Source organism: Eubalaena glacialis, chromosome 7 (genome assembly GCF_028564815.1).
Source record: "Eubalaena glacialis isolate mEubGla1 chromosome 7, mEubGla1.1.hap2.+ XY, whole genome shotgun sequence".
NCBI classification, from domain to species: Eukaryota; Metazoa; Chordata; class Mammalia; order Artiodactyla; family Balaenidae; genus Eubalaena; species Eubalaena glacialis.
In genome coordinates this window covers 53,700,643-53,728,080 of record NC_083722.1, presented here as the reverse complement: position 1 = coordinate 53,728,080, position 27,438 = coordinate 53,700,643, and positions in this window count along the sequence as shown.

The window sequence follows — 27,438 nt, the reverse complement described above, 5'->3', positions numbered from 1 at the left end:
AATTGCCTTTGTGATGACAAGTGAGTTTCTAAGAAAGAAACTTGGAGGTTGCCATTCTTTGCTAGGTGCTCATCCTTCAGTCATCTTCAGTGAATTGGAGAACCCGTTTGACCACCAGTCTCAAGCTAACGTTCTTCTTGGATCCTGACACAGATTGGCATGTAGCAGAATCCATGTAGAGTTATTCTGTGTGGTTCCTGAGCTCTAGGAAGCATTCCATGTCTCTTAGTACTGGCGGTCTGCACTAGGATACGAAAAGTACAAGAAAGACGGCCTCTGTGTTCGAGCCTTTGTGAGCAAAGCAGCGTTAGGAACAGCTAGATGCCGAGTCATGGGCAGTGAAGGCCTTCTTTGGTTAAACCTCTAGATTGTTGCAAGTGGAAACAACTCACGTATCTCCTTTCTAAAGCACCTGGAGGTACAAAAGAGAGAAGGAAACATCAGGGTCAAAGCTCTGTGGGCCCTTTTCAATATAAGGCTTGAAGGGGAACTTGAGTTTCCTCATTGGGAGTAAGAGAGTTGTGGGCTCAATTCTCCCTGAAAAACACTGTAGTTGCACATGCTCCCTTCATAGCACAATTGCCTACATGATGACAAGTGAGTTTCTAGGAAAGAAACTTGGAGGTTGCCATTCTTTGCTAGGTGCTCATCCTTCGGTAATCTTCAGTGAATTGGAGAACCCGTTTGACCACTAGCCTCAAGCTAACGTTCTTCTTGGATCCTGCCACAGATTGGCATGCAGCAGAATCCATGTAGAGTTATTCAGTGTGGTTCTTGAGCTCTAGGAAGCATTCCCGGTCTCTTAGTACTGTTGGATCTGCACTAGGATGAGAAATTTTCAAGAGGACGGCTTGTGTGTTAGGGGAGTTCTGAGCATTGAAGAGTTGGGAACAGCTAGAGGCCGAGTCATGGGAAGTGAAGGGCTTCTTTTGATAAACCTCTAGAATGTTGTAAGTTGAAACAACTCAGTCTCTCCCTTCGAAAGCACCTTTGACATACAAAAGAGAGAAGGAAACTGCAGGGACAATGCTCTGCGACCCTTTTGAAAATAAGGCTTGAAAGGAAACTTTATTTTCCTCTTTGGGATTTAGAGAGTTGTGGGCTCAATTCTCCCCGAGAAACACTGTAGTTGCACATGCTCCCTTCATAGCACAATTGCCTACGTGATGACAAGTGAGTTTCTAGGCAAGAAACTTGGAGGTTGCCATTCTTTGCTAGGTGCTCATCCTTCAGTCATCTTCAGTGATTTGGAGAACCCGTTTGACAGCTAGCCTCAAGCTAACGTTCCTCTTGTATCCTGCCACAGATAGGCATGCAGCAGAATCCATGGAGCGTTCTTCGGTGTGGTTCCTGAGCTTTAGGATGCATTCCGGGTCTCTTAGTACTGGCAGATCTGCACTAGGATGTGAAAAGTACAAGTAGGACGACCTGTGTGTTTGGGCCTTTCTGAGCAATGCAGCGTTGGGAACAGCTAGATGCCGAGTCATGGGCAGTGAAGGCCTTCTTTGGTTAAACCTCTAGATTGTTGCAAGTGGAAACAACTCAAGTATCTCCTTTCTAAAGCACCTGGAGGTACAAAAGAGAGAAGGAAACATCAGGGTCAAAGCTCTGTGGGCCCGTTTTCACAATAAGGCTTGAAGGGAAACTTTATTTCCCTCGTTGGGAGTAAGAGAGTTGCGGGCTCAATTCTCCCTGAGAAACACTGTAGTTGCACATGCTCCCTTCATAGCACAATTGCCTTTGTGATGCCAAGTGTGTTTCTAGGCAAGGAACTTGGAGGTTGCCATTCTTTGCTAGGTGCTCATCCTTCAGTAATCTTCAGTGACTTGGCGACCCGTTTGAACACTAGCCTCATGCTAGTCTACCTCTTCTATCATGCCACAGATTGGCTTGCAAGTGAATCCATGTAGCGTTGTTCCGTGTGGTTCTTGAGCTCTAGGAAGCATTCCAGGTCTCAGTACTGTCGGATCTGCACTAGGATGAGAAACTTTCAAGAGGACGGCTTGTGTGTTTGGGGTTCGGAGCAGTGCAGCGTTGAGAACAGCTAGATGCCGAGTGTTGGGAAGTGAAAGGCTTCTTGTGATAAACCTCTAGAATGTTGTAAGTTGAAACAACTCAAGTATCTCCCGTCTAAAGCACCGTTGAGGTACAAAATAGAGAAAGAAACAGCAGGGTCAATGCTCTGCGGGTCTTTTGTAAATAAGGCTTGAAAGGAAACTTTAGTTTCATCATTGGGATTTATAGAGTTGCGGGCTGAATTCCCCCTGAGAAACACTGTAGTTGCACATGTTCCCTTCATAGCACAATTGCCTTTGTGATGACAAGTGAGTTTCTAAGAAAGAAACTTGGAGGTTGCCATTCTTTGCTAGGTGCTCATCCTTCAGTCATCTTCAGTGAATTGGAGAACCCGTTTGACCACCAGTCTCAAGCTAACGTTCTTCTTGGATCCTGACACAGATTGGCATGTAGCAGAATCCATGTAGAGTTATTCTGTGTGGTTCCTGAGCTCTAGGAAGCATTCCATGTCTCTTAGTACTGGCGGTCTGCACTAGGATACGAAAAGTACAAGAAAGACGGCCTCTGTGTTCGAGCCTTTGTGAGCAAAGCAGCGTTAGGAACAGCTAGATGCCGAGTCATGGGCAGTGAAGGACTTCTTTGGTTAAACCTCTAGATTGTTGCAAGTGGAAACAACTCACGTATCTCCTTTCTAAAGCACCTGGAGGTACAAAAGAGAGAAGGAAACATCAGGGTCAAAGCTCTGTGGGCCCTTTTCAATATAAGGCTTGAAGGGGAACTTGAGTTTCCTCATTGGGAGTAAGAGAGTTGTGGGCTCAATTCTCCCTGAAAAACACTGTAGTTGCACATGCTCCCTTCATAGCACAATTGCCTACATGATGACAAGTGAGTTTCTAGGAAAGAAACTTGGAGGTTGCCATTCTTTGCTAGGTGCTCATCCTTCGGTAATCTTCAGTGAATTGGAGAACCCGTTTGACCACTAGCCTCAAGCTAACGTTCTTCTTGGATCCTGCCACAGATTGGCATGCAGCAGAATCCATGTAGAGTTATTCAGTGTGGTTCTTGAGCTCTAGGAAGCATTCCCGGTCTCTTAGTACTGTTGGATCTGCACTAGGATGAGAAATTTTCAAGAGGACGGCTTGTGTGTTAGGGGAGTTCTGAGCATTGAAGAGTTGGGAACAGCTAGAGGCCGAGTCATGGGAAGTGAAGGGCTTCTTTTGATAAACCTCTAGAATGTTGTAAGTTGAAACAACTCAGTCTCTCCCTTCGAAAGCACCTTTGACATACAAAAGAGAGAAGGAAACTGCAGGGACAATGCTCTGCGACCCTTTTGAAAATAAGGCTTGAAAGGAAACTTTATTTTCCTCTTTGGGATTTAGAGAGTTGTGGGCTCAATTCTCCCCGAGAAACACTGTAGTTGCACATGCTCCCTTCATAGCACAATTGCCTACGTGATGACAAGTGAGTTTCTAGGCAAGAAACTTGGAGGTTGCCATTCTTTGCTAGGTGCTCATCCTTCAGTCATCTTCAGTGATTTGGAGAACCCGTTTGACAGCTAGCCTCAAGCTAACGTTCCTCTTGTATCCTGCCACAGATAGGCATGCAGCAGAATCCATGGAGCGTTCTTCGGTGTGGTTCCTGAGCTTTAGGATGCATTCCGGGTCTCTTAGTACTGGCAGATCTGCACTAGGATGTGAAAAGTACAAGTAGGACGACCTGTGTGTTTGGGCCTTTCTGAGCAATGCAGCGTTGGGAACAGCTAGATGCCGAGTCATGGGCAGTGAAGGCCTTCTTTGGTTAAACCTCTAGATTGTTGCAAGTGGAAACAACTCAAGTATCTCCTTTCTAAAGCACCTGGAGGTACAAAAGAGAGAAGGAAACATCAGGGTCAAAGCTCTGTGGGCCCGTTTTCACAATAAGGCTTGAAGGGAAACTTGATTTCCCTCGTTGGGAGTAAGAGAGTTGCGGGCTCAATTCTCCCTGAGAAACACTGTAGTTGCACATGCTCCCTTCATAGCACAATTGCCTTTGTGATGCCAAGTGTGTTTCTAGGCAAGGAACTTGGAGGTTGCCATTCTTTGCTAGGTGCTCATCCTTCAGTAATCTTCAGTGACTTGGCGACCCGTTTGAACACTAGCCTCATGCTAGTCTACCTCTTCTATCATGCCACAGATTGGCTTGCAAGTGAATCCATGTAGCGTTGTTCCGTGTGGTTCTTGAGCTCTAGGAAGCATTCCAGGTCTCAGTACTGTCGGATCTGCACTAGGATGAGAAACTTTCAAGAGGACGGCTTGTGTGTTTGGGGTTCGGAGCAGTGCAGCGTTGAGAACAGCTAGATGCCGAGTGTTGGGAAGTGAAAGGCTTCTTGTGATAAACCTCTAGAATGTTGTAAGTTGAAACAACTCAAGTATCTCCCGTCTAAAGCACCGTTGAGGTACAAAATAGAGAAAGAAACAGCAGGGTCAATGCTCTGCGGGTCTTTTGTAAATAAGGCTTGAAAGGAAACTTTAGTTTCATCATTGGGATTTATAGAGTTGCGGGCTGAATTCCCCCTGAGAAACACTGTAGTTGCACATGTTCCCTTCATAGCACAATTGCCTTTGTGATGACAAGTGAGTTTCTAAGAAAGAAACTTGGAGGTTGCCATTCTTTGCTAGGTGCTCATCCTTCAGTCATCTTCAGTGAATTGGAGAACCCGTTTGACCACCAGTCTCAAGCTAACGTTCTTCTTGGATCCTGACACAGATTGGCATGTAGCAGAATCCATGTAGAGTTATTCTGTGTGGTTCCTGAGCTCTAGGAAGCATTCCATGTCTCTTAGTACTGGCGGTCTGCACTAGGATACGAAAAGTACAAGAATGACGGCCTCTGTGTTCGAGCCTTTGTGAGCAAAGCAGCATTAGGAACAGCTAGATGCCGAGTCATGGGCAGTGAAGGACTTCTTTGGTTAAACCTCTAGATTGTTGCAAGTGGAAACAACTCACGTATCTACTTTCTAAAGCACCTGGAGGTACAAAAGAGAGAAGGAAACATCAGGGTCAAAGCTCTGTGGGCCCTTTTCAATATAAGGCTTGAAGGGGAACTTGAGTTTCCTCATTGGGAGTAAGAGAGTTGCGGGCTCAATTCTCCCTGAATAACACTGTAGTTGCACATGCTCCCTTCATAGCACAATTGCCTACGTGATGACAAGTGAGTTTCTAGGAAAGAAACTTGGAGGTTGCCATTCTTTGCTAGGTGCTCATCCTTCGGTAATCTTCAGTGAATTGGAGAACCCGTTTGACCACTAGCCTCAAGCTAACGTTCTTCTTGGATCCTGCCACAGATTGGCATGCAGCAGAATCCATGTAGAGTTATTCAGTGTGGTTCTTGAGCTCTAGGAAGCATTCCCGGTCTCTTAGTACTGTTGGATCTGCACTAGGATGAGAAACTTTCAAGAGGACGGCTTGTGTGTTAGGGGAGTTCTGAGCATTGAAGAGTTGGGAACAGCTAGAGGCCGAGTCATGGGAAGTGAAGGGCTTCTTTTGATAAACCTCTAGAATGTTGTAAGTTGAAACAACTCAGTCTCTCCCTTCGAAAGCACCTTTGAGATACAAAAGAGAGAAGGAAACTGCAGGGACAATGCTCTGCGACCCTTTTGAAAATAAGGCTTGAAAGGAAACTTTATTTTCCTCTTTGGGATTTAGAGAGTTGTGGGCTCAATTCTCCCCGAGAAACACTGTAGTTGCACATGCTCCCTTCATAGCACAATTGCCTACGTGATGACAAGTGAGTTTCTAGGCAAGAAACTTGGAGGTTGCCATTCTTTGCTAGGTGCTCATCCTTCAGTCATCTTCAGTGAATTGGAGAACCCGTTTGACAGCTAGCCTCAAGCTAACGTTCCTCTTGTATCCTGCCACAGATTGGCATGCAACAGAATCCATGGAGCGTTCTTCGGTGTGGTTCCTGAGCTCTAGGATGCATTCCGGGTCTCTTAGTACTGGCAGTTCTGCACTAGGATGCGAAAAGTACAAGTAGGACGACCTGTGTGTTTGGGCCTTTCTGAGCAATGCAGCGTTGGGAACAGCTAGATGCCGAGTCATGGGCAGTGAAGGCCTTCTTTGGTTAAACCTCTAGATTGTTGCAAGTGGAAACAACTCAAGTATCTCCTTTCTAAAGCACCTGGAGGTACAAAAGAGAGAAGGAAACATCAGGGTCAAAGCTCTGTGGGCCCGTTTTCACAATAAGGCTTGAAGGGAAACTTGATTTCCCTCGTTGGGAGTAAGAGAGTTGCGGGCTCAATTCTCCCTGAGAAACACTGTAGTTGCACATGCTCCCTTCATAGCACAATTGCCTTTGTGATGCCAAGTGTGTTTCTAGGCAAGGAACTTGGAGGTTGCCATTCTTTGCTAGGTGCTCATCCTTCAGTAATCTTCAGTGACTTGGCGACCCGTTTGAACACTAGCCTCATGCTAGTCTACCTCTTCTATCATGCCACAGATTGGCTTGCAAGTGAATCCATGTAGCGTTGTTCCGTGTGGTTCTTGAGCTCTAGGAAGCATTCCAGGTCTCAGTACTGTCGGATCTGCACTAGGATGAGAAACTTTCAAGAGGACGGCTTGTGTGTTTGGGGTTCGGAGCAGTGCAGCGTTGAGAACAGCTAGATGCCGAGTGTTGGGAAGTGAAAGGCTTCTTGTGATAAACCTCTAGAATGTTGTAAGTTGAAACAACTCAAGTATCTCCCGTCTAAAGCACCGTTGAGGTACAAAATAGAGAAAGAAACAGCAGGGTCAATGCTCTGCGGGTCTTTTGTAAATAAGGCTTGAAAGGAAACTTTAGTTTCATCATTGGGATTTATAGAGTTGCGGGCTGAATTCCCCCTGAGAAACACTGTAGTTGCACATGTTCCCTTCATAGCACAATTGCCTTTGTGATGACAAGTGAGTTTCTAAGAAAGAAACTTGGAGGTTGCCATTCTTTGCTAGGTGCTCATCCTTCAGTCATCTTCAGTGAATTGGAGAACCCGTTTGACCACCAGTCTCAAGCTAACGTTCTTCTTGGATCCTGACACAGATTGGCATGTAGCAGAATCCATGTAGAGTTATTCTGTGTGGTTCCTGAGCTCTAGGAAGCATTCCATGTCTCTTAGTACTGGCGGTCTGCACTAGGATACGAAAAGTACAAGAAAGACGGCCTCTGTGTTCGAGCCTTTGTGAGCAAAGCAGCGTTAGGAACAGCTAGATGCCGAGTCATGGGCAGTGAAGGACTTCTTTGGTTAAACCTCTAGATTGTTGCAAGTGGAAACAACTCACGTATCTCCTTTCTAAAGCACCTGGAGGTACAAAAGAGAGAAGGAAACATCAGGGTCAAAGCTCTGTGGGCCCTTTTCAATATAAGGCTTGAAGGGGAACTTGAGTTTCCTCATTGGGAGTAAGAGAGTTGTGGGCTCAATTCTCCCTGAAAAACACTGTAGTTGCACATGCTCCCTTCATAGCACAATTGCCTACATGATGACAAGTGAGTTTCTAGGAAAGAAACTTGGAGGTTGCCATTCTTTGCTAGGTGCTCATCCTTCGGTAATCTTCAGTGAATTGGAGAACCCGTTTGACCACTAGCCTCAAGCTAACGTTCTTCTTGGATCCTGCCACAGATTGGCATGCAGCAGAATCCATGTAGAGTTCTTCAGTGTGGTTCTTGAGCTCTAGGAAGCATTCCCGGTCTCTTAGTACTGTTGGATCTGCACTAGGATGAGAAATTTTCAAGAGGACGGCTTGTGTGTTAGGGGAGTTCTGAGCATTGAAGAGTTGGGAACAGCTAGAGGCCGAGTCATGGGAAGTGAAGGGCTTCTTTTGATAAACCTCTAGAATGTTGTAAGTTGAAACAACTCAGTCTCTCCCTTCGAAAGCACCTTTGACATACAAAAGAGAGAAGGAAACTGCAGGGACAATGCTCTGCGACCCTTTTGAAAATAAGGCTTGAAAGGAAACTTTATTTTCCTCTTTGGGATTTAGAGAGTTGTGGGCTCAATTCTCCCCGAGAAACACTGTAGTTGCACATGCTCCCTTCATAGCACAATTGCCTACGTGATGACAAGTGAGTTTCTAGGCAAGAAACTTGGAGGTTGCCATTCTTTGCTAGGTGCTCATCCTTCAGTCATCTTCAGTGATTTGGAGAACCCGTTTGACAGCTAGCCTCAAGCTAACGTTCCTCTTGTATCCTGCCACAGATAGGCATGCAGCAGAATCCATGGAGCGTTCTTCGGTGTGGTTCCTGAGCTTTAGGATGCATTCCGGGTCTCTTAGTACTGGCAGATCTGCACTAGGATGTGAAAAGTACAAGTAGGACGACCTGTGTGTTTGGGCCTTTCTGAGCAATGCAGCGTTGGGAACAGCTAGATGCCGAGTCATGGGCAGTGAAGGCCTTCTTTGGTTAAACCTCTAGATTGTTGCAAGTGGAAACAACTCAAGTATCTCCTTTCTAAAGCACCTGGAGGTACAAAAGAGAGAAGGAAACATCAGGGTCAAAGCTCTGTGGGCCCGTTTTCACAATAAGGCTTGAAGGGAAACTTGATTTCCCTCGTTGGGAGTAAGAGAGTTGCGGGCTCAATTCTCCCTGAGAAACACTGTAGTTGCACATGCTCCCTTCATAGCACAATTGCCTTTGTGATGCCAAGTGTGTTTCTAGGCAAGGAACTTGGAGGTTGCCATTCTTTGCTAGGTGCTCATCCTTCAGTAATCTTCAGTGACTTGGCGACCCGTTTGAACACTAGCCTCATGCTAGTCTACCTCTTCTATCATGCCACAGATTGGCTTGCAAGTGAATCCATGTAGCGTTGTTCCGTGTGGTTCTTGAGCTCTAGGAAGCATTCCAGGTCTCAGTACTGTCGGATCTGCACTAGGATGAGAAACTTTCAAGAGGACGGCTTGTGTGTTTGGGGTTCGGAGCAGTGCAGCGTTGAGAACAGCTAGATGCCGAGTGTTGGGAAGTGAAAGGCTTCTTGTGATAAACCTCTAGAATGTTGTAAGTTGAAACAACTCAAGTATCTCCCGTCTAAAGCACCGTTGAGGTACAAAATAGAGAAAGAAACAGCAGGGTCAATGCTCTGCGGGTCTTTTGTAAATAAGGCTTGAAAGGAAACTTTAGTTTCATCATTGGGATTTATAGAGTTGCGGGCTGAATTCCCCCTGAGAAACACTGTAGTTGCACATGTTCCCTTCATAGCACAATTGCCTTTGTGATGACAAGTGAGTTTCTAAGAAAGAAACTTGGAGGTTGCCATTCTTTGCTAGGTGCTCATCCTTCAGTCATCTTCAGTGAATTGGAGAACCCGTTTGACCACCAGTCTCAAGCTAACGTTCTTCTTGGATCCTGACACAGATTGGCATGTAGCAGAATCCATGTAGAGTTATTCTGTGTGGTTCCTGAGCTCTAGGAAGCATTCCATGTCTCTTAGTACTGGCGGTCTGCACTAGGATACGAAAAGTACAAGAATGACGGCCTCTGTGTTCGAGCCTTTGTGAGCAAAGCAGCATTAGGAACAGCTAGATGCCGAGTCATGGGCAGTGAAGGACTTCTTTGGTTAAACCTCTAGATTGTTGCAAGTGGAAACAACTCACGTATCTACTTTCTAAAGCACCTGGAGGTACAAAAGAGAGAAGGAAACATCAGGGTCAAAGCTCTGTGGGCCCTTTTCAATATAAGGCTTGAAGGGGAACTTGAGTTTCCTCATTGGGAGTAAGAGAGTTGCGGGCTCAATTCTCCCTGAATAACACTGTAGTTGCACATGCTCCCTTCATAGCACAATTGCCTACGTGATGACAAGTGAGTTTCTAGGAAAGAAACTTGGAGGTTGCCATTCTTTGCTAGGTGCTCATCCTTCGGTAATCTTCAGTGAATTGGAGAACCCGTTTGACCACTAGCCTCAAGCTAACGTTCTTCTTGGATCCTGCCACAGATTGGCATGCAGCAGAATCCATGTAGAGTTATTCAGTGTGGTTCTTGAGCTCTAGGAAGCATTCCCGGTCTCTTAGTACTGTTGGATCTGCACTAGGATGAGAAACTTTCAAGAGGACGGCTTGTGTGTTAGGGGAGTTCTGAGCATTGAAGAGTTGGGAACAGCTAGAGGCCGAGTCATGGGAAGTGAAGGGCTTCTTTTGATAAACCTCTAGAATGTTGTAAGTTGAAACAACTCAGTCTCTCCCTTCGAAAGCACCTTTGAGATACAAAAGAGAGAAGGAAACTGCAGGGACAATGCTCTGCGACCCTTTTGAAAATAAGGCTTGAAAGGAAACTTTATTTTCCTCTTTGGGATTTAGAGAGTTGTGGGCTCAATTCTCCCCGAGAAACACTGTAGTTGCACATGCTCCCTTCATAGCACAATTGCCTACGTGATGACAAGTGAGTTTCTAGGCAAGAAACTTGGAGGTTGCCATTCTTTGCTAGGTGCTCATCCTTCAGTCATCTTCAGTGAATTGGAGAACCCGTTTGACAGCTAGCCTCAAGCTAACGTTCCTCTTGTATCCTGCCACAGATTGGCATGCAACAGACTCCATGGAGCGTTCTTCGGTGTGGTTCCTGAGCTCTAGGATGCATTCCGGGTCTCTTAGTACTGGCAGTTCTGCACTAGGATGCGAAAAGTACAAGTAGGACGACCTGTGTGTTTGGGCCTTTCTGAGCAATGCAGCGTTGGGAACAGCTAGATGCCGAGTCATGGGCAGTGAAGGCCTTCTTTGGTTAAACCTCTAGATTGTTGCAAGTGGAAACAACTCAAGTATCTCCTTTCTAAAGCACCTGGAGGTACAAAAGAGAGAAGGAAACATCAGGGTCAAAGCTCTGTGGGCCCGTTTTCACAATAAGGCTTGAAGGGAAACTTTATTTCCCTCGTTGGGAGTAAGAGAGTTGCGGGCTCAATTCTCCCTGAGAAACACTGTAGTTGCACATGCTCCCTTCATAGCACAATTGCCTTTGTGATGCCAAGTGTGTTTCTAGGCAAGGAACTTGGAGGTTGCCATTCTTTGCTAGGTGCTCATCCTTCAGTAATCTTCAGTGACTTGGCGACCCGTTTGAACACTAGCCTCATGCTAGTCTACCTCTTCTATCATGCCACAGATTGGCTTGCAAGTGAATCCATGTAGCGTTGTTCCGTGTGGTTCTTGAGCTCTAGGAAGCATTCCAGGTCTCAGTACTGTCGGATCTGCACTAGGATGAGAAACTTTCAAGAGGACGGCTTGTGTGTTTGGGGTTCGGAGCAGTGCAGCGTTGAGAACAGCTAGATGCCGAGTGTTGGGAAGTGAAAGGCTTCTTGTGATAAACCTCTAGAATGTTGTAAGTTGAAACAACTCAAGTATCTCCCGTCTAAAGCACCGTTGAGGTACAAAATAGAGAAAGAAACAGCAGGGTCAATGCTCTGCGGGTCTTTTGTAAATAAGGCTTGAAAGGAAACTTTAGTTTCATCATTGGGATTTATAGAGTTGCGGGCTGAATTCCCCCTGAGAAACACTGTAGTTGCACATGTTCCCTTCATAGCACAATTGCCTTTGTGATGACAAGTGAGTTTCTAAGAAAGAAACTTGGAGGTTGCCATTCTTTGCTAGGTGCTCATCCTTCAGTCATCTTCAGTGAATTGGAGAACCCGTTTGACCACCAGTCTCAAGCTAACGTTCTTCTTGGATCCTGCCACAGATTGGCATGCAGCAGAATCCATGTAGAGTTATTCTGTGTGGTTCCTGAGCTCTAGGAAGCATTCCATGTCTCTTAGGACTGGCGGTCTGCACTAGGATACGAAAAGTACAAGAATGACGGCCTCTGTGTTCGAGCCTTTGTGAGCAAAGCAGCGTTAGGAACAGCTAGATGCCGAGTCATGGGCAGTGAAGGACTTCTTTGGTTAAACCTCTAGATTGTTGCAAGTGGAAACAACACACGTATCTCCTTTCTAAAGCACCTGGAGGTACAAAAGAGAGAAGGAAACATCAGGGTCAAAGCTCTGTGGGCCCTTTTCAATATAAGGCTTGAAGGGGAACTTGATTGTCCTCATTGGGAGTAAGAGAGTTGCGGGCTCAATTCTCCCTGAAAAACACTGTAGTTGCACATGCTCCCTTCATAGCACAATTGCCTACGTGATGACAAGTGAGTTTCTAGGAAAGAAACTTGGAGGTTGCCATTCTTTGCTAGGTGCTCATCCTTCGGTAATCTTCAGTGAATTGGAGAACCCGTTTGACCACTAGCCTCAAGCTAACGTTCTTCTTGGATCCTGCCACAGATTGGCATGCAGCAGAATCCATGTAGAGTTCTTCAGTGTGGTTCTTGAGCTCTAGGAAGCATTCCCGGTCTCTTAGTACTGTTGGATCTGCACTAGGATGAGAAACGTTCAAGAGGACGGCTTGTGTGTTAGGGGAGTTCTGAGCATTGAAGAGTTGGGAACAGCTAGAGGCCGAGTCATGGGAAGTGAAGGGCTTCTTTTGATAAACCTCTAGAATGTTGTAAGTTGAAACAACTCAGTATCTCCCTTCGAAAGCACCTTTGAGATACAAAAGAGAGAAGGAAACTGCAGGGACAATGCTCTGCGACCCTTTTGAAAATAAGGCTTGAAAGGAAACTTTATTTTCCTCTTTGGGATTTAGAGAGTTGTGGGCTCAATTCTCCCCGAGAAACACTGTAGTTGCACATGCTCCCTTCATAGCACAATTGCCTACGTGATGACAAGTGAGTTTCTAGGCAAGAAACTTGGAGGTTGCCATTCTTTGCTAGGTGCTCATCCTTCAGTCATCTTCAGTGAATTGGAGAACCCGTTTGACAGCTAGCCTCAAGCTAACGTTCCTCTTGTATCCTGCCACAGATTGGCATGCAGCAGAATCCATGGAGCGTTCTTCGGTGTGGTTCCTGAGCTCTAGGATGCATTCCGGGTCTCTTAGTACTGGCAGATCTGCACTAGGATGTGAAAAGTACAAGTAGGACGACCTGTGTGTTTGGGCCTTTCTGAGCAATGCAGCGTTGGGAACAGCTAGATGCCGAGTCATGGGCAGTGAAGGCCTTCTTTGGTTAAACCTCTAGATTGTTGCAAGTGGAAACAACTCACGTATCTCCTTTCTAAAGCACCTGGAGGTACAAAAGAGAGAAGGAAACATCAGGGTCAAAGCTCTGTGGGCCCCTTTTCAAAATAAGGCTTGAAGGGAAACTTGATTTCCCTCGTTGGGAGTAAGAGAGTTGCGGGCTCAATTCTCCCTGAGAAACACTGTAGTTGCACATGCTCCCTTCATAGCACAATTGCCTTTGTGATGCCAAGTGTGTTTCTAGGCAAGGAACTTGGAGGTTGCCATTCTTTGCTAGGTGCTCATCCTTCAGTAATCTTCAGTGACTTGGCGACCCGTTTGAACACTAGCCTCATGCTAGTCTACCTCTTCTATCATGCCACAGATTGGCTTGCAAGTGAATCCATGTAGCGTTGTTCCGTGTGGTTCTTGAGCTCTAGGAAGCATTCCAGGTCTCAGTACTGTCGGATCTGCACTAGGATGAGAAACTTTCAAGAGGACGGCTTGTGTGTTTGGGGTTCGGAGCAGTGCAGCGTTGAGAACAGCTAGATGCCGAGTGTTGGGAAGTGAAAGGCTTCTTGTGATAAACCTCTAGAATGTTGTAAGTTGAAACAACTCAAGTATCTCCCGTCTAAAGCACCGTTGAGGTACAAAATAGAGAAAGAAACAGCAGGGTCAATGCTCTGCGGGTCTTTTGTAAATAAGGCTTGAAAGGAAACTTTAGTTTCATCATTGGGATTTATAGAGTTGCGGGCTGAATTCCCCCTGAGAAACACTGTAGTTGCACATGTTCCCTTCATAGCACAATTGCCTTTGTGATGACAAGTGAGTTTCTAAGAAAGAAACTTGGAGGTTGCCATTCTTTGCTAGGTGCTCATCCTTCAGTCATCTTCAGTGAATTGGAGAACCCGTTTGACCACCAGTCTCAAGCTAACGTTCTTCTTGGATCCTGACACAGATTGGCATGTAGCAGAATCCATGTAGAGTTATTCTGTGTGGTTCCTGAGCTCTAGGAAGCATTCCATGTCTCTTAGTACTGGCGGTCTGCACTAGGATACGAAAAGTACAAGAAAGACGGCCTCTGTGTTCGAGCCTTTGTGAGCAAAGCAGCGTTAGGAACAGCTAGATGCCGAGTCATGGGCAGTGAAGGACTTCTTTGGTTAAACCTCTAGATTGTTGCAAGTGGAAACAACTCACGTATCTCCTTTCTAAAGCACCTGGAGGTACAAAAGAGAGAAGGAAACATCAGGGTCAAAGCTCTGTGGGCCCTTTTCAATATAAGGCTTGAAGGGGAACTTGAGTTTCCTCATTGGGAGTAAGAGAGTTGTGGGCTCAATTCTCCCTGAAAAACACTGTAGTTGCACATGCTCCCTTCATAGCACAATTGCCTACATGATGACAAGTGAGTTTCTAGGAAAGAAACTTGGAGGTTGCCATTCTTTGCTAGGTGCTCATCCTTCGGTAATCTTCAGTGAATTGGAGAACCCGTTTGACCACTAGCCTCAAGCTAACGTTCTTCTTGGATCCTGCCACAGATTGGCATGCAGCAGAATCCATGTAGAGTTATTCAGTGTGGTTCTTGAGCTCTAGGAAGCATTCCCGGTCTCTTAGTACTGTTGGATCTGCACTAGGATGAGAAATTTTCAAGAGGACGGCTTGTGTGTTAGGGGAGTTCTGAGCATTGAAGAGTTGGGAACAGCTAGAGGCCGAGTCATGGGAAGTGAAGGGCTTCTTTTGATAAACCTCTAGAATGTTGTAAGTTGAAACAACTCAGTCTCTCCCTTCGAAAGCACCTTTGACATACAAAAGAGAGAAGGAAACTGCAGGGACAATGCTCTGCGACCCTTTTGAAAATAAGGCTTGAAAGGAAACTTTATTTTCCTCTTTGGGATTTAGAGAGTTGTGGGCTCAATTCTCCCCGAGAAACACTGTAGTTGCACATGCTCCCTTCATAGCACAATTGCCTACGTGATGACAAGTGAGTTTCTAGGCAAGAAACTTGGAGGTTGCCATTCTTTGCTAGGTGCTCATCCTTCAGTCATCTTCAGTGAATTGGAGAACCCGTTTGACAGCTAGCCTCAAGCTAACGTTCCTCTTGTATCCTGCCACAGATTGGCATGCAACAGAATCCATGGAGCGTTCTTCGGTGTGGTTCCTGAGCTCTAGGATGCATTCCGGGTCTCTTAGTACTGGCAGTTCTGCACTAGGATGCGAAAAGTACAAGTAGGACGACCTGTGTGTTTGGGCCTTTCTGAGCAATGCAGCGTTGGGAACAGCTAGATGCCGAGTCATGGGCAGTGAAGGCCTTCTTTGGTTAAACCTCTAGATTGTTGCAAGTGGAAACAACTCAAGTATCTCCTTTCTAAAGCACCTGGAGGTACAAAAGAGAGAAGGAAACATCAGGGTCAAAGCTCTGTGGGCCCGTTTTCACAATAAGGCTTGAAGGGAAACTTTATTTCCCTCGTTGGGAGTAAGAGAGTTGCGGGCTCAATTCTCCCTGAGAAACACTGTAGTTGCACATGCTCCCTTCATAGCACAATTGCCTTTGTGATGCCAAGTGTGTTTCTAGGCAAGGAACTTGGAGGTTGCCATTCTTTGCTAGGTGCTCATCCTTCAGTAATCTTCAGTGACTTGGCGACCCGTTTGAACACTAGCCTCATGCTAGTCTACCTCTTCTATCATGCCACAGATTGGCTTGCAAGTGAATCCATGTAGCGTTGTTCCGTGTGGTTCTTGAGCTCTAGGAAGCATTCCAGGTCTCAGTACTGTCGGATCTGCACTAGGATGAGAAACTTTCAAGAGGACGGCTTGTGTGTTTGGGGTTCGGAGCAGTGCAGCGTTGAGAACAGCTAGATGCCGAGTGTTGGGAAGTGAAAGGCTTCTTGTGATAAACCTCTAGAATGTTGTAAGTTGAAACAACTCAAGTATCTCCCGTCTAAAGCACCGTTGAGGTACAAAATAGAGAAAGAAACAGCAGGGTCAATGCTCTGCGGGTCTTTTGTAAATAAGGCTTGAAAGGAAACTTTAGTTTCATCATTGGGATTTATAGAGTTGCGGGCTGAATTCCCCCTGAGAAACACTGTAGTTGCACATGTTCCCTTCATAGCACAATTCCCTTTGTGATGACAAGTGAGTTTCTAAGAAAGAAACTTGGAGGTTGCCATTCTTTGCTAGGTGCTCATCCTTCAGTCATCTTCAGTGAATTGGAGAACCCGTTTGACCACCAGTCTCAAGCTAACGTTCTTCTTGGATCCTGCCACAGATTGGCATGCAGCAGAATCCATGTAGAGTTATTCTGTGTGGTTCCTGAGCTCTAGGAAGCATTCCATGTCTCTTAGGACTGGCGGTCTGCACTAGGATACGAAAAGTACAAGAATGACGGCCTCTGTGTTCGAGCCTTTGTGAGCAAAGCAGCGTTAGGAACAGCTAGATGCCGAGTCATGGGCAGTGAAGGACTTCTTTGGTTAAGCCTCTAGATTGTTGCAAGTGGAAACAACACACGTATCTCCTTTCTAAAGCACCTGGAGGTACAAAAGAGAGAAGGAAACATCAGGGTCAAAGCTCTGTGGGCCCTTTTCAATATAAGGCTTGAAGGGGAAGTTGATTGTCCTCATTGGGAGTAAGAGAGTTGCGGGCTCAATTCTCCCTGAAAAACACTGTAGTTGCACATGCTCCCTTCATAGCACAATTGCCTACGTGATGACAAGTGAGTTTCTAGGAAAGAAACTTGGAGGTTGCCATTCTTTGCTAGGTGCTCATCCTTCGGTAATCTTCAGTGAATTGGAGAACCCGTTTGACCACTAGCCTCAAGCTAACGTTCTTCTTGGATCCTGCCACAGATTGGCATGCAGCAGAATCCATGTAGAGTTCTTCAGTGTGGTTCTTGAGCTCTAGGAAGCATTCCCGGTCTCTTAGTACTGTTGGATCTGCACTAGGATGAGAAACGTTCAAGAGGACGGCTTGTGTGTTAGGGGAGTTCTGAGCATTGAAGAGTTGGGAACAGCTAGAGGCCGAGTCATGGGAAGTGAAGGGCTTCTTTTGATAAACCTCTAGAATGTTGTAAGTTGAAACAACTCAGTATCTCCCTTCGAAAGCACCTTTGAGATACAAAAGAGAGAAGGAAACTGCAGGGACAATGCTCTGCGACCCTTTTGAAAATAAGGCTTGAAAGGAAACTTTATTTTCCTCTTTGGGATTTAGAGAGTTGTGGGCTCAATTCTCCCCGAGAAACACTGTAGTTGCACATGCTCCCTTCATAGCACAATTGCCTACGTGATGACAAGTGAGTTTCTAGGCAAGAAACTTGGAGGTTGCCATTCTTTGCTAGGTGCTCATCCTTCAGTCATCTTCAGTGAATTGGAGAACCCGTTTGACAGCTAGCCTCAAGCTAACGTTCCTCTTGTATCCTGCCACAGATTGGCATGCAGCAGAATCCATGGAGCGTTCTTCGGTGTGGTTCCTGAGCTCTAGGATGCATTCCGGGTCTCTTAGTACTGGCAGATCTGCACTAGGATGTGAAAAGTACAAGTAGGACGACCTGTGTGTTTGGGCCTTTCTGAGCAATGCAGCGTTGGGAACAGCTAGATGCCGAGTCATGGGCAGTGAAGGCCTTCTTTGGTTAAACCTCTAGATTGTTGCAAGTGGAAACAACTCACGTATCTCCTTTCTAAAGCACCTGGAGGTACAAAAGAGAGAAGGAAACATCAGGGTCAAAGCTCTGTGGGCCCCTTTTCAAAATAAGGCTTGAAGGGAAACTTGATTTCCCTCGTTGGGAGTAAGAGAGTTGCGGGCTCAATTCTCCCTGAGAAACACTGTAGTTGCACATGCTCCCTTCATAGCACAATTGCCTTTGTGATGCCAAGTGTGTTTCTAGGCAAGGAACTTGGAGGTTGCCATTCTTTGCTAGGTGCTCATCCTTCAGTAATCTTCAGTGACTTGGCGACCCGTTTGAACACTAGCCTCATGCTAGTCTACCTCTTCTATCATGCCACAGATTGGCTTGCAAGTGAATCCATGTAGCGTTGTTCCGTGTGGTTCTTGAGCTCTAGGAAGCATTCCAGGTCTCAGTACTGTCGGATCTGCACTAGGATGAGAAACTTTCAAGAGGACGGCTTGTGTGTTTGGGGTTCGGAGCAGTGCAGCGTTGAGAACAGCTAGATGCCGAGTGTTGGGAAGTGAAAGGCTTCTTGTGATAAACCTCTAGAATGTTGTAAGTTGAAACAACTCAAGTATCTCCCGTCTAAAGCACCGTTGAGGTACAAAATAGAGAAAGAAACAGCAGGGTCAATGCTCTGCGGGTCTTTTGTAAATAAGGCTTGAAAGGAAACTTTAGTTTCATCATTGGGATTTATAGAGTTGCGGGCTGAATTCCCCCTGAGAAACACTGTAGTTGCACATGTTCCCTTCATAGCACAATTGCCTTTGTGATGACAAGTGAGTTTCTAAGAAAGAAACTTGGAGGTTGCCATTCTTTGCTAGGTGCTCATCCTTCAGTCATCTTCAGTGAATTGGAGAACCCGTTTGACCACCAGTCTCAAGCTAACGTTCTTCTTGGATCCTGCCACAGATTGGCATGTAGCAGAATCCATGTAGAGTTATTCTGTGTGGTTCCTGAGCTCTAGGAAGCATTCCATGTCTCTTAGGACTGGCGGTCTGCACTAGGATACGAAAAGTACAAGAATGACGGCCTCTGTGTTCGAGCCTTTGTGAGCAAAGCAGCGTTAGCAACAGCTAGATGCCGAGTCATGGGCAGTGAAGGACTTCTTTGGTTAAACCTCTAGATTGTTGCAAGTGGAAACAACTCACGTATCTCCTTTCTAAAGCACCTGGAGGTACAAAAGAGAGAAGGAAACATCAGGGTCAAAGCTCTGTGGGCCCTTTTCAATATAAGGCTTGAAGGGGAACTTGAGTTTCCTCATTGGGAGAAAGAGAGTTGCGGGCTCAATTCTCCCTGAAAAACACTGTAGTTGCACATGCTCCCTTCATAGCACAATTGCCTACGTGATGACAAGTGAGTTTCTAGGAAAGAAACTTGGAGGTTGCCATTCTTTGCTAGGTGCTCATCCTTCGGTAATCTTCAGTGAATTGGAGAACCCGTTTGACCACTAGCCTCAAGCTAACGTTCTTCTTGGATCCTGCCACAGATTGGCATGCAGCAGAATCCATGTAGAGTTCTTCAGTGTGGTTCTTGAGCTCTAGGAAGCATTCCCGGTCTCTTAGTACTGTTGGATCTGCACTAGGATGAGAAACTTTCAAGAGGACGGCTTGTGTGTTAGGGGAGTTCTGAGCATTGAAGAGTTGGGAACAGCTAGAGGCCGAGTCATGGGAAGTGAAGGGCTTCTTTTGATAAACCTCTAGAATGTTGTAAGTTGAAACAACTCAGTCTCTCCCTTCGAAAGCACCTTTGACATACAAAAGAGAGAAGGAAACTGCAGGGACAATGCTCTGCGACCCTTTTGAAAATAAGGCTTGAAAGGAAACTTTATTTTCCTCTTTGGGATTTAGAGAGTTGTGGGCTCAATTCTCCCCGAGAAACACTGTAGTTGCACATGCTCCCTTCATAGCACAATTGCCTACGTGATGACAAGTGAGTTTCTAGGCAAGAAACTTGGAGGTTGCCATTCTTTGCTAGGTGCTCATCCTTCAGTCATCGTCAGTGAATTGGAGAACCCGTTTGACAGCTAGCCTCAAGCTAACGTTCCTCTTGTATCCTGCCACAGATTGGCATGCAGCAGAATCCATGGAGCGTTCTTCGGTGTGGTTCCTGAGCTCTAGGATGCATTCCGGGTCTCTTAGTCCTGGCAGTTCTGCACTAGGGTGCGAAAAGTACAAGTAGGACGACCTGTGTGTTTGGGCCTTTCTGAGCAATGCAGCGTTGGGAACAGCTAGATGCCGAGTCATGGGCAGTGAAGGCCTTCTTTGGTTAAACCTCTAGATTGTTGCAAGTGGAAACAACTCACGTATCTCCTTTCTAAAGCACCTGGAGGTACAAAAGAGAGAAGGAAACATCAGGGTCAAAGCTCTGTGGGCCCCTTTTCAAAATAAGGCTTGAAGGGAAACTTGATTTCCCTCGTTGGGAGTAAGAGAGTTGCGGGCTCAATTCTCCCTGAGAAACACTGTAGTTGCACATGCTCCCTTCATAGCACAATTGCCTTTGTGATGCCAAGTGTGTTTCTAGGCAAGGAACTTGGAGGTTGCCATTCTTTGCTAGGTGCTCATCCTTCAGTAATCTTCAGTGACTTGGCGACCCGTTTGAACACTAGCCTCATGCTAGTCTACCTCTTCTATCATGCCACAGATTGGCTTGCAAGTGAATCCATGTAGCGTTGTTCCGTGTGGTTCTTGAGCTCTAGGAAGCATTCCAGGTCTCAGTACTGTCGGATCTGCACTAGGATGAGAAACTTTCAAGAGGACGGCTTGTGTGTTTGGGGTTCGGAGCAGTGCAGCGTTGAGAACAGCTAGATGCCGAGTGTTGGGAAGTGAAAGGCTTCTTGTGATAAACCTCTAGAATGTTGTAAGTTGAAACAACTCAAGTATCTCCCGTCTAAAGCACCGTTGAGGTACAAAATAGAGAAAGAAACAGCAGGGTCAATGCTCTGCGGGTCTTTTGTAAATAAGGCTTGAAAGGAAACTTTAGTTTCATCATTGGGATTTATAGAGTTGCGGGCTGAATTCCCCCTGAGAAACACTGTAGTTGCACATGTTCCCTTCATAGCACAATTGCCTTTGTGATGACAAGTGAGTTTCTAAGAAAGAAACTTGGAGGTTGCCATTCTTTGCTAGGTGCTCATCCTTCAGTCATCTTCAGTGAATTGGAGAACCCGTTTGACCACCAGTCTCAAGCTAACTTTCTTCTTGGATCCTGACACAGATTGGCATGTAGCAGAATCCATGTAGAGTTATTCTGTGTGGTTCCTGAGCTCTAGGAAGCATTCCATGTCTCTTAGTACTGGCGGTCTGCACTAGGATACGAAAAGTACAAGAAAGACGGCCTCTGTGTTCGAGCTTTTGTGAGCAAAGCAGCGTTAGGAACAGCTAGATGCCGAGTCATGGGCAGTGAAGGACTTCTTTGGTTAAACCTCTAGATTGTTGCAAGTGGAAACAACTCACGTATCTCCTTTCTAAAGCACCTGGAGGTACAAAAGAGAGAAGGAAGCATCAGGGTCAAAGCTCTGTGGGCCCTTTTCAATATAAGGCTTGAAGGGGAACTTGAGTTTCCTCATTGGGAGTAAGAGAGTTGTGGGCTCAATTCTCCCTGAGAAACACTGTAGTTGCACATGCTCCCTTCATAGCACAATTGCCTTTGTGATGCCAAGTGTGTTTCTAGGCAAGGAACTTGGAGGTTGCCATTCTTTGCTAGGTGCTCATCCTTCAGTAATCTTCAGTGACTTGGCGACCCGTTTGAACACTAGCCTCATGCTAGTCTACCTCCTCTATCATGCCACAGATTGGCTTGCAAGTGAATCCATGTAGCGTTGTTCCGTGTGGTTCTTGAGCTCTAGGAAGCATTCCAGGTCTCAGTACTGTCGGATCTGCACTAGGATGAGAAACTTTCAAGAGGACGGCTTGTGTGTTTGGGGTTCGGAGCAGTGCAGCGTTGAGAACAGCTAGAGGCCGAGTGTTGGGAAGTGAAAGGCTTCTTGTGATAAACCTCTAGAATGTTGTAAGTTGAAACAACTCAAGTATCTCCCGTCTAAAGCACCGTTGAGGTACAAAATAGAGAAAGAAACAGCAGGGTCAATGCTCTGCGGGTCTTTTGTAAATAAGGCTTGAAAGGAAACTTTAGTTTCATCATTGGGATTTATAGAGTTGCGGGCTGAATTCCCCCTGAGAAACACTGTAGTTGCACATGTTCCCTTCATAGCACAATTGCCTTTGTGATGACAAGTGAGTTTCTAAGAAAGAAACTTGGAGGTTGCCATTCTTTGCTAGGTGCTCATCCTTCAGTCATCTTCAGTGAATTGGAGAACCCGTTTGACCACCAGTCTCAAGCTAACGTTCTTCTTGGATCCTGACACAGATTGGCATGTAGCAGAATCCATGTAGAGTTATTCTGTGTGGTTCCTGAGCTCTAGGAAGCATTCCATGTCTCTTAGTACTGGCGGTCTGCACTAGGATACGAAAAGTACAAGAATGACGGCCTCTGTGTTCGAGCCTTTGTGAGCAAAGCAGCGTTAGCAACAGCTAGATGCCGAGTCATGGGCAGTGAAGGACTTCTTTGGTTAAACCTCTAGATTGTTGCAAGTGGAAACAACTCACGTATCTCCTTTCTAAAGCACCTGGAGGTACAAAAGAGAGAAGGAAACATCAGGGTCAAAGCTCTGTGGGCCCTTTTCAATATAAGGCTTGAAGGGGAACTTGAGTTTCCTCATTGGGAGTAAGAGAGTTGCGGGCTCAATTCTCCCTGAATAACACTGTAGTTGCACATGCTCCCTTCATAGCACAATTGCCTACGTGATGACAAGTGAGTTTCTAGGAAAGAAACTTGGAGGTTGCCATTCTTTGCTAGGTGCTCATCCTTCGGTAATCTTCAGTGAATTGGAGAACCCGTTTGACCACTAGCCTCAAGCTAACGTTCTTCTTGGATCCTGCCACAGATTGGCATGCAGCAGAATCCATGTAGAGTTATTCAGTGTGGTTCTTGAGCTCTAGGAAGCATTCCCGGTCTCTTAGTACTGTTGGATCTGCACTAGGATGAGAAACTTTGAAGACGACGGCCTGTGTGTTAGGGGAGTTCTGAGCATTGAAGAGTTGGGAACAGCTAGAGGCCGAGTCATGGGAAGTGAAGGGCTTCTTTTGATAAACCTCTAGAATGTTGTAAGTTGAAACAACTCAGTCTCTCCCTTCGAAAGCACCTTTGAGATACAAAAGAGAGAAGGAAACTGCAGGGACAATGCTCTGCGACCCTTTTGAAAATAAGGCTTGAAAGGAAACTTTATTTTCCTCTTTGGGATTTAGAGAGTTGTGGGCTCAATTCTCCCCGAGAAACACTGTAGTTGCACATGCTCCCTTCATAGCACAATTGCCTACGTGATGACAAGTGAGTTTCTAGGCAAGAAACTTGGAGGTTGCCATTCTTTGCTAGGTGCTCATCCTTCAGTCATCTTCAGTGAATTGGAGAACCCGTTTGACAGCTAGCCTCAAGCTAACGTTCCTCTTGTATCCTGCCACAGATTGGCATGCAGCAGAATCCATGGAGCGTTCTTCGGTGTGGTTCCTGAGCTCTAGGATGCATTCCGGGTCTCTTAGTACTGGCAGTTCTGCACTAGGGTGCGAAAAGTACAAGTAGGACGACCTGTGTGTTTGGGCCTTTCTGAGCAATGCAGCGTTGGGAACAGCTAGATGCCGAGTCATGGGCAGTGAAGGCCTTCTTTGCTTAAACCTCTAGATTGTTGCAAGTGGAAACAACTCAATATCTCCTTTCTAAAGCACCTGGAGGTACAAAAGAGAGAAGGAAACATCAGGGTCAAAGCTCTGTGGGCCCCTTTTCAAAATAAGGCTTGAAGGGAAACTTGATTTCCCTCGTTGGGAGTAAGAGAGTTGCGGGCTCAATTCTCCCTGAGAAACACTGTAGTTGCACATGCTCCCTTCATAGCACAATTGCCTTTGTGATGCCAAGTGTGTTTCTAGGCAAGGAACTTGGAGGTTGCCATTCTTTGCTAGGTGCTCATCCTTCAGTAATCTTCAGTGACTTGGCGACCCGTTTGAACACTAGCCTCATGCTAGTCTACCTCTTCTATCATGCCACAGATTGGCTTGCAAGTGAATCCATGTAGCGTTGTTCCGTGTGGTTCTTGAGCTCTAGGAAGCATTCCAGGTCTCAGTACTGTCGGATCTGCACTAGGATGAGAAACTTTCAAAAGGACGGCTTGTGTGTTTGGGGTTCGGAGCAGTGCAGCGTTGAGAACAGCTAGATGCCGAGTGTTGGGAAGTGAAAGGCTTCTTGTGATAAACCTCTAGAATGTTGTAAGTTGAAACAACTCAAGTATCTCCCGTCTAAAGCACCGTTGAGGTACAAAATAGAGAAAGAAACAGCAGGGTCAATGCTCTGCGGGTCTTTTGTAAATAAGACTTGAAAGGAAACTTTAGTTTCATCATTGGGATTTATAGAGTTGCGGGCTGAATTCCCCCTGAGAAACACTGTAGTTGCACATGTTCCCTTCATAGCACAATTGCCTTTGTGATGACAAGTGAGTTTCTAAGAAAGAAACTTGGAGGTTGCCATTCTTTGCTAGGTGCTCATCCTTCAGTCATCTTCAGTGAATTGGAGAACCCGTTTGACCACCAGTCTCAAGCTAACGTTCTTCTTGGATCCTGCCACAGATTGGCATGCAGCAGAATCCATGTAGAGTTATTCTGTGTGGTTCCTGAGCTCTAGGAAGCATTCCATGTCTCTTAGGACTGGCGGTCTGCACTAGGATACGAAAAGTACAAGAATGACGGCCTCTGTGTTCGAGCCTTTGTGAGCAAAGCAGCGTTAGGAACAGGTAGATGCCGAATCATGGGCAGTGAAGGACTTCTTTGGTTAAACCTCTAGATTGTTGCAAGTGGAAACAACACACGTATCTCCTTTCTAAAGCACCTGGAGGTACAAAAGAGAGAAGGAAACATCAGGGTCAAAGCTCTGTGGGCCCTTTTCAATATAAGGCTTGAAGGGGAACTTGAGTTTCCTCATTGGGAGTAAGAGAGTTGCGGGCTCAATTCTCCCTGAAAAACACTGTAGTTGCACATGCTCCCTTCATAGCACAATTGCCTACGTGATGACAAGTGAGTTTCTAGGAAAGAAACTTGGAGGTTGCCATTCTTTGCTAGGTGCTCATCCTTCGGTAATCTTCAGTGAATTGGAGAACCCGTTTGACCACTAGCCTCAAGCTAACGTTCTTCTTGGATCCTGCCACAGATTGGCATGCAGCAGAATCCATGTAGAGTTATTCAGTGTGGTTCTTGAGCTCTAGGAAGCATTCCCGGTCTCTTAGTACTGTTGGATCTGCACTAGGATGAGAAACGTTCAAGAGGACGGCTTGTGTGTTAGGGGAGTTCTGAGCATTGAAGAGTTGGGAACAGCTAGAGGCCGAGTCATGGGAAGTGAAGGGCTTCTTTTGATAAACCTCTAGAATGTTGTAAGTTGAAACAACTCAGTCTCTCCCTTCGAAAGCACCTTTGAGATACAAAAGAGAGAAGGAAACTGCAGGGATAATGCTCTACGACCCTTTTGAAAATAAGGCTTGAAAGGAAACTTTATTTTCCTCTTTGGGATTTAGAGAGTTGTGGGCTCAATTCTCCCCGAGAAACACTGTAGTTGCACATGCTCCCTTCATAGCACAATTGCCTACGTGATGACAAGTGAGTTTCTAGGCAAGAAACTTGGAGGTTGCCATTCTTTGCTAGGTGCTCATCCTTCAGTCATCTTCAGTGAATTGGAGAACCCGTTTGACAGCTAGCCTCAAGCTAACGTTCCTCTTGTATCCTGCCACAGATTGGCATGCAGCAGAATCCATGGAGCGTTCTTCGGTGTGGTTCCTGAGCTCTAGGATGCATTCCGGGTCTCTTAGTACTGGCAGATCTGCACTAGGATGTGAAAAGTACAAGTAGGACGACCTGTGTGTTTGGGCCTTTCTGAGCAATGCAGCGTTGGGAACAGCTAGATGCCGAGTCATGGGCAGTGAAGGCCTTCTTTGCTTAAACCTCTAGATTGTTGCAAGTGGAAACAACTCAATATCTCCTTTCTAAAGCACCTGGAGGTACAAAAGAGAGAAGGAAACATCAGGGTCAAAGCTCTGTGGGCCCCTTTTCAAAATAAGGCTTGAAGGGAAACTTGATTTCCCTCGTTGGGAGTAAGAGAGTTGCGGGCTCAATTCTCCCTGAGAAACACTGTAGTTGCACATGCTCCCTTCATAGCACAATTGCCTTTGTGATGCCAAGTGTGTTTCTAGGCAAGGAACTTGGAGGTTGCCATTCTTTGCTAGGTGCTCATCCTTCAGTAATCTTCAGTGACTTGGCGACCCGTTTGAACACTAGCCTCATGCTAGTCTACCTCTTCTATCATGCCACAGATTGGCTTGCAAGTGAATCCATGTAGCGTTGTTCCGTGTGGTTCTTGAGCTCTAGGAAGCATTCCAGGTCTCAGTACTGTCGGATCTGCACTAGGATGAGAAACTTTCAAAAGGACGGCTTGTGTGTTTGGGGTTCGGAGCAGTGCAGCGTTGAGAACAGGTAGATGCCGAGGGTTGGGAAGTGAAAGGCTTCTTGTGATAAACCTCTAGAATGTTGTAAGTTGAAACAACTCAAGTATCTCCCGTCTAAAGCACCGTTGAGGTACAAAATAGAGAAAGAAACAGCAGGGTCAATGCTCTGCGGGTCTTTTGTAAATAAGGCTTGAAAGGAAACTTTAGTTTCATCATTGGGATTTATAGAGTTGCGGGCTGAATTCCCCCTGAGAAACACTGTAGTTGCACATGCTCCCTTCATAGCACAATTGCCTACGTGATGACAAGTGAGTTTCTAGGAAAGAAACTTGGAGGTTGCCATTCTTTGCTAGGTGCTCATCCTTCGGTAATCTTCAGTGAATTGGAGAACCCGTTTGACCACTAGCCTCAAGCTAACGTTCTTCTTGGATCCTGCCACAGATTGGCATGCAGCAGAATCCATGTAGAGTTATTCAGTGTGGTTCTTGAGCTCTAGGAAGCATTCCCGGTCTCTTAGTACTGTTGGATCTGCACTAGGATGAGAAACTTTCAAGAGGACGGCTTGTGTGTTAGGGGAGTTCTGAGCATTGAAGAGTTGGGAACAGCTAGAGGCCGAGTCATGGGAAGTGAAGGGCTTCTTTTGATAAACCTCTAGAATGTTGTAAGTTGAAACAACTCAGTCTCTCCCTTCGAAAGCACCTTTGAGATACAAAAGAGAGAAGGAAACTGCAGGGACAATGCTCTGCGACCCTTTTGAAAATAAGGCTTGAAAGGAAACTTTATTTTCCTCTTTGGGATTTAGAGAGTTGTGGGCTCAATTCTCCCCGAGAAACACTGTAGTTGCACATGCTCCCTTCATAGCACAATTGCCTACGTGATGACAAGTGAGTTTCTAGGCAAGAAACTTGGAGGTTGCCATTCTTTGCTAGGTGCTCATCCTTCAGTCATCTTCAGTGAATTGGAGAACCCGTTTGACAGCTAGCCTCAAGCTAACGTTCCTCTTGTATCCTGCCACAGATTGGCATGCAACAGAATCCATGGAGCGTTCTTCGGTGTGGTTCCTGAGCTCTAGGATGCATTCCGGGTCTCTTAGTACTGGCAGTTCTGCACTAGGATGCGAAAAGTACAAGTAGGACGACCTGTGTGTTTGGGCCTTTCTGAGCAATGCAGCGTTGGGAACAGCTAGATGCCGAGTCATGGGCAGTGAAGGCCTTCTTTGGTTAAACCTCTAGATT